Here is a 7,143-nt window from a genome sequence, read left to right as displayed (position 1 = left end):
TTATTTTAGATTTATCAGATGATGTATTTATGTGGTATAAAAGATCAAAATATTGTAAAGTTTTGTGAATTTTTTAAAAACGTTTACTTATAATTTTTTTTGAAGAAATAATATTTAAGTTTGCAAAAAAGGGTTTACAAGGTTTGTTTTTTTTAAATTTTTCTTTGTTAGCAATATGTTTGTTATTAGAATTGTATGTTTTTAATAATTTTTTTTTAAATTATTATTTGCTAAGCTAATTTTTGTTCAAACATCTTCTAGCTGATATATATATTTTTTTAAAGTCATAAGACTATTGTATAATTTATTTTAAATGACAGTCTGTTATGTTTAAAATTTATTTGTGTGTGCTATTTAGAGTAGAAAAAAAGTTATATAGGAAAGATCGCAGTCTTCAGGATTCTTTAAGATTTTTCCTTACTACTTTCAATTAAAAGTGAAGTTTAAATGGATGATATCAGGCTAGAGGCAGATATTAGTTTAGAAAATGGAAATGTTAATAGGCAAGTTAATCGTCGCAGAAATGAAAGAGATTAAGCGAGATGAAATTAATAATCAACAAAATGCTAGAAATGCTGCTCGGCAAGCAGCAAATTATTCAAACCCAAATGAGGAGAGCTTGGTTAGGCGAGTTGAAAATAATCGTCGCAGAAATCAAAGAAATAGGCTTAGGCGAGATGAAATTAATAATCAACAAAATGCTAGAAATGCTGCTCGGCAAGCAGCAAATAATTCAAACCCAAATGAGGAGAGCTTGGTTAGGCGAGTTGAAAATAATCGTCGCAGAAATCAAAGAAATAGGCTTAGGCGAGATGAAATTAATAATCGACAAAATGCTAGAAATGCTGCTCGGCAAGCAGCAAATAATTTGAACCCAAATGAGGAGAGCTTGGTTAGGCGAGTTAAAAATAATTGTCCCAGAAATGAAAGAAATACGCTAAGGCGAGATGAAATTAATAATCAACAAAATGCTAGAAATGCTGCTAGATACGAAAGAATGCATTGTATAGCAAGAAGTAATACTATTCCAAATTAAAATTATTTAGGAGAAATGAATTATATTTGTCAGCATTGTGGTGCTAAGAAATTTCCTGATGAAACACATTTTTTATGTTGCCATAATGGAAAGGTAGTTTTGTCGCAACCTTCATCATTTCCACAAGATTTAGAAGATTTATTTAAAGGAAACTATGCAGATAGAAATGCCAATCTGAATTTTTTAAAATATATTAGAAATTATAATGCCTTTCTTTTTTGCTTCATTTGAAGCTAATGTAGTTCAACCCAAGAATCATGGGCCGCCATGTTTTAGAATATGTGGTCAAGTTTTTCATCGTATAGTTAATCTAAGATCAAATCAAGATGTTCCGCCGACATATTGTCAATTATACATCTATGATCCATTTGCAGCAGTGAATTTTAGAATGCAACAACGTGGTAATGATCTTTGCTTAAATGATTTAATGTTTCGATTGCAAACTATTATTAATGAAGAGAACCCATTTGCTCTTGCATTTAAAAACATGGCTGAAGTGGAAGATGATGTTCGTCGAAATGTCTTTACTTGAAGGACAAGATAGACGTCGCTATAATCTCCCTTCACATAACGAAGTTGCAGTTGTATTTGTTGGTGAAGATGGTGCACCACCTGCTTCCAGGGAAGTTGTTATTTACCCAAGAGGTCATCCTCTTAAAACTATATCAAGTTTGTCTACCAACTTAGATCCTATGATTTATCCTCTGTTTTTTCCGAGGGGTGATGATGGTTGGCATAATCAATTGGTTCTCAACCCTGAACGTGCTACATTGGTTAGAAATCATGTTACATTATCTCAGTATTACAATTATAAACATTCAGTTACACAATTTTTTTCTTCACTCATTTATGGCAAAAAACTGTTTCAGCAATATGCAGTTGATGCGTGTGTTAAAATTAAAGGCCAGCGCCTTGCTTTCATCAGAAATAACCAAAACAAACTGAGAAGCGAGCAGTATGATGTCTTACACGATCATTTAAACAACCTTGGAAATGATCATAATGTTAGACCAGAGCGTGTTGTAGTTTTGCCATCAACTTATGTAGAAAGTCCTAGAGCTTTAAAAGAAAATTTTGAAGATGCTATGGCTGTAATTAAAAAGTATGGTAAACCAGATCTTTTTAATGCTTTCACTTGCAACCCAAAATGGCGCGAGATAAATGAAAATTTATATCCAGGTCAGACAGCAAATGATAGACCTGACTTGGTTATTCGAGTATTTAAACTCAAATTAAATAACCTTCTCAATGACATTTTTAAGCACAATGTATTAGGGAAAGTTGTAACACATGTTCAGGTTATTGAGTTTCAAAAGCGTGGTTTGCCACATGTTCATATTTTACTTCACTTTGCAAATGATGATAAGCTTGAAACAACACATGATATCAATAATTTAATATCTGCAGAAATTCCAGATCCGATTGTTAATTGAGACCTTTAGGACGTTGTTAAAACTTGCATGATTCACGGTCCATGTGGCATACTGAATCCAAATTCTCCCTGCATGAAAGATGGGGTGTGCAGCAAAAACTATCCTAAAGAATTTAATGCTAACACAGTAGCAGTTCATAATGGTTATCCACGGTATAGACGTCGTGATAATGGTTTGATTATCAATATTAAAGGTAACAATGTAGATAACCGCTGGGTGGTACCTTACAATCCATGGTTATCAAAGAAATATCAAGCTCACATTAATGTTGAAGATTGCATGTCTGTTAAGGCTGCTAAATATTTGTACAAATACATATACAAGGGTCATGACTGTGCCAATATTTTAATAAATGAACAAATTAATCATGTTTTTATGTTAGTGCAACTGAAGCATTGTGGCGAATTTTTGAGTATCCAATAAGTCACATGTCTCACGCTATTATACGTCTTAAAGTTCATCTACCTGAAAATCAATTAGTGTATTTTAGAGAAGGAGCAGAACAAATGGCTTTAGTTTGTGCAGCTCAACGTGATACGCACCTAACAGCATGGTTTAAGTTAAATACTGAAAATGAAAGAGCACATTGCTATTCGTATGTAGACATTCCTTACCACTTTATATTTGATGAAAAACATTGTAAATGGAAGGTTAGACAAAGGGGTGGTAATAAGGTGATAGCAAGAATGTATTAAGTTAATCCAACTGGAGAATTGTTTTTTCTTAGACTGTTACTTTTGCAAGGAAAAGGAGCAACATCTTGGAAGGATGTGCGTACTGTTAATGGTATCGTCCTTGAAACGTTTTGTGAAGCATGTGTTTTGAAAGGTTTGTTGCAAAATGACACTGAATGGCAGAATACTCTTTCTGAGGCGGTTTTAACACGTATGCCAAAGCAAATTAGACAGTTGTTTTCAATTATTTTGACTTTTTGTGAAGCTGACAATCCTTTACATCTCTGGAATACATACAAAGCTTTTATGATGGAAGATTTCATTCACCGCTCATTGCCACTTCTAATAGCTGAACAAGCTGCTCTTCATCAAATTGAAAATATTATTAATCAAAGTGGTAAAACGCTGGCTGATTACAATCTGCCTGTTATTGATGAGTTTATTGGCTTAAATCTAGAAAATTTTGATGAAAATGTTCAACAATCTATTGACGAAGCCAATATAATGAGACTGTCACTTAATGTCAATCAATTAAATGTATGTAATGCTATCCTTGCTGCACTAAATGAGCAACCAAGTGTAGAAAATCAACATTCTAGATTGTTTTTCATGGATGGACCAGCTGGTAGTGGAAAAACCTTTACTTATAGTTATTTGATTGCTGAAACCATAAGTAGGGGCTTTAAATCTGCTACAGCTGCATGGACTGGCATAGCAGCAACTCTTCTTAAAAATGCATCTACATTGCATGGCTTATTCAAACTTCCTGTTCCAATATTGGATAATAGCACATGTAATGTAACTCCTAAGCAAAAACATCAAGCAAAAACAAATTCACTTGTCTTGTTAAAAATGCCCGTGTATAGAGGAGATACACGGGCATTTTTTAAGACAAGTGAAATTGATTTTGCTTGATGAAACATCCATGATACCTAAACATGCCTTAAATGCAATTGATAGGTTGTTAAAAGATATTTGCAACAACAACTTTCTGTTTGGAGGAAAAATCATTCTTCTTGGTGGTGACTTTAGGCAAATTCTGCCTGCTGTGAAAAGAGGACAACAAGCTGAAATACAAGAATTGTGTATAAAATGTTCTTTGCATTCGCAATGGGTGTAGAAGTTTGCATTAACTGAAAATATAAGAGTACAAGATGGGGAAGGTGAATTTTCCCAATGGCTACTAAAACTTGGGAATGGAACAATACCTGTCTAAGAGGAGGATCTTTTTAAAGGATGCATTGAATTACCAAATCAGTGCATGATTAGAGAAAATGAATCAATAGTTGAAAAGATTTTTGGAGATGCTAATCAAAATGATTATTCTAAACGCGTAATTTTAACACCAACTAATGTTGATTCATTATCAATCAATTAAGAAGTGCTTGAATGTCTGCCGGGTGAAGTCAAAATATATTTAAGTGCTGATCAAATTGATACTGATGACCTTAATGAAAGAAATAACTTTCCTGTTGAGTTTTTGAACAGCTTAAATCCTTCAGGTATGCCACCTCATTGCTTAAAATTGAAAATTGGTTGTGTAATTATGCTACTTAGAAATTTAGTTCTCAAAGCTGTGTTTTGCAATAGTACTCGAACGAAAGTTTGTGCTCTTCAAAATAATTATATTGATGCGGTGGTTTTGACAGGTGTTTCTGGAGGTAAACGGGTTTTTGTTCCTCGAATTCAGTTGGCTCCATCAGATTCTAATATACCTTTTATTCTGAAACGTTGTTAGTTTCCTGTCAGATTGGCTTATTCGATGACAATTAATAAAAGTCAAGGTCAAACATATGATAGAGTTGGGGTATATTTCAAAAAACCGTGTTTGTCTCATTGTCAACTTTATGTTGCATGTTCAAGAACTAGAGGATTTAATAGTTTGTTTTTCAAAATTGATAAACATCTCATTCAAGGTATGGTAGGTGAAAAGTGTTACACAAATAATGTTATATTTTCTAATGTTCTTAATTTATAGTCTTTAGATTTTCATTTCGAAAATTTAATGTTTGACGGTTGTGAGCATATTTTGTATGTATAACTTTATTACTTTAATGTTTTTTTTCATAGTTTTTGATAAATATATCTGTCATTTAATATTGTTATAAAATTTGTTTATATCTGTATTATAAAACCATTTTTGTTTATAGTTAGATATATGTTTAAATTATGTTGTTTCCATGTTTTCAAAGTAGTATGACTTGGCATTATGTTGTGCAAGATTGATAACCTTGCCAGCCAAGCGGTGTACTAATAGCAGAGGTGTGACTTAGCAGCATTTAATTCCAGGCGGTGTTAGTGCTTTAGAGCTAGGTGTTGTCTAGCCTTTTTTAATTATTCTAGAAACACATAATAATGTCTGTTAATGTTTAACGTAATGTGTGTGAGAGAGTATGCAACCTTGATCTTTAAATCTAGGGTGTTTTAATGTCCTCAATTTGAAATAATTGAGCATTTAATATTGCATATAAAAATAAATACACTTTTATGTATTTATATGTTTAGTAAAAAGATAAATATAGTTAACTTTAAATTGGTTTTCTAATTTTGACTTTCATATTTTAAATGGGTTTGTTATTTTCGCTGGATTTTAGGATCAATGGTGTAATTATTCTATTGTCATGTGTTACTGTTGTGATGTTTTGTGTTGATAGACTACTTGGCTTACCTTCACGTTGGTGTCTATCGTTAAAAATGAATAATAGGTAGTTTCATTATTGGAACTTACTGCTATTTTTATTTACTAAAAGCCAAGACAACATTATGCTTTAAATGCAATTTATATCTTAATTTGATTATTTATTTATTTTTTTTAGTATTAATCCTTTTGTACTTCGAAACAGATTTTATAGTTACATTTTCGATAAATGCTTGTATTAACTGCCATGTCAAAATAGATTACTATAAATAGGTAAACTGATATTCATTTTATGTGGTGCTTTTTTTGTTTTTGTTTTTGTAATTATGCTATCCTATTTCCACTTTTTTTTTTTTAAGATTTACAATTGACGTATTATACGATTTATACGATTTATAAAAAGAAACCTGATTACCTTTTATTTTAACTTTTTGTCCGTTAAAATATTATAAATATATGCAATTAGCTCAATGTTTTTTTACTTTTCTCTATTTTATGCCTAATAATTTGTTGTACGTTACTTAGGAGATCTTCTTAAGGTGGCAACCCACTATTAAAATCTGAAAAAATAAAAAAAAAGTGAAATTTTTTTTTTTCTTATTTGTTTGAAGGTTTAACCTTTATAAACAATAAATAACGTACAACAATGGTATAAAAGTTTTATAACTTACCCTAATTTTGTTTTTTAAAAAGGGGCAAACTTCTAAAATTTTAAAAAATTCCATAGCAACGGCCTTAGCGACAGTGGAAACCTTTTTTCTCCATAACTATTGAACAGTTTTTCTTACAAATTTTACTGCATCTTAACCAGGTTGTTATATTCAATGTTAATTTAATTCCGAGCTAAATGCCATTTGCCAAAAGTACTAAAATCATACCACATGTTTGTCTTAGTAATTTTTGTTTTTTAAAATATCTTGTTGAGTTCACCAGTGTTATTAAGAATTTATGTTGATAATATTATTATAATATGGGATCTAAAAACAGATATAAGAAGGTAAGAGCAAAAAAAAGACGTTTTTACGAAAGAAAATCTGTTGAGGTTGACATAACTCCAGATGAAACACCAACAGTTGGATTAAATAAAGTAACTGTCAGTCCTGTTATCGACAGTTCACATGCATCAACTTCGTTCAACAAAATTGATTTATCTTTTTTAAAAGTAACAAATAACATTCAAAAGGAAGCTAGTAATGATGATTGTAACTTGATTGTTAATTCAGACTTGCAAATTAATTTACTTAGTTTGATTGGTCGGTGCCCAAACTGCACAGTCCAATCAAAGTTTTTCACGACATGGAAAATAAAAAAGGACTTGCTCACAGTTTTCTTCTCTCTTGCAATGAATGTGATTGGAGTATA

General features: G+C 31.4%; 2 pseudogenes across 1 annotated transcript; both read left to right on the top strand.

The window, feature by feature from the left end:
- Nucleotides 1-289: 289 nt before the first annotated feature.
- Nucleotides 290-2,477, top strand: LOC149885139 (uncharacterized; annotated as a pseudogene).
- A 1,193-nt stretch (nucleotides 2,478-3,670) lies between these two features.
- On the top strand, nucleotides 3,671-6,248 carry LOC145187055 (uncharacterized; annotated as a pseudogene). The gene is made up of 3 exons (XR_016454817.1): nucleotides 3,671-3,965; nucleotides 4,015-6,054; nucleotides 6,141-6,248. The product of XR_016454817.1 is annotated as an uncharacterized LOC145187055 (transcript).
- Nucleotides 6,249-7,143: the final 895 nt, after the last annotated feature.

This window comes from Hydra viridissima, unplaced genomic scaffold, assembly GCF_058129835.1.
Source record: "Hydra viridissima isolate aposymbiotic clone 2 unplaced genomic scaffold, HvirCarnegie_v1 scaffold_8, whole genome shotgun sequence".
In the NCBI taxonomy this organism is placed as follows: Eukaryota; Metazoa; Cnidaria; class Hydrozoa; order Anthoathecata; family Hydridae; genus Hydra; species Hydra viridissima.
This window is presented reverse-complemented; position numbering and strand designations above follow the sequence as displayed.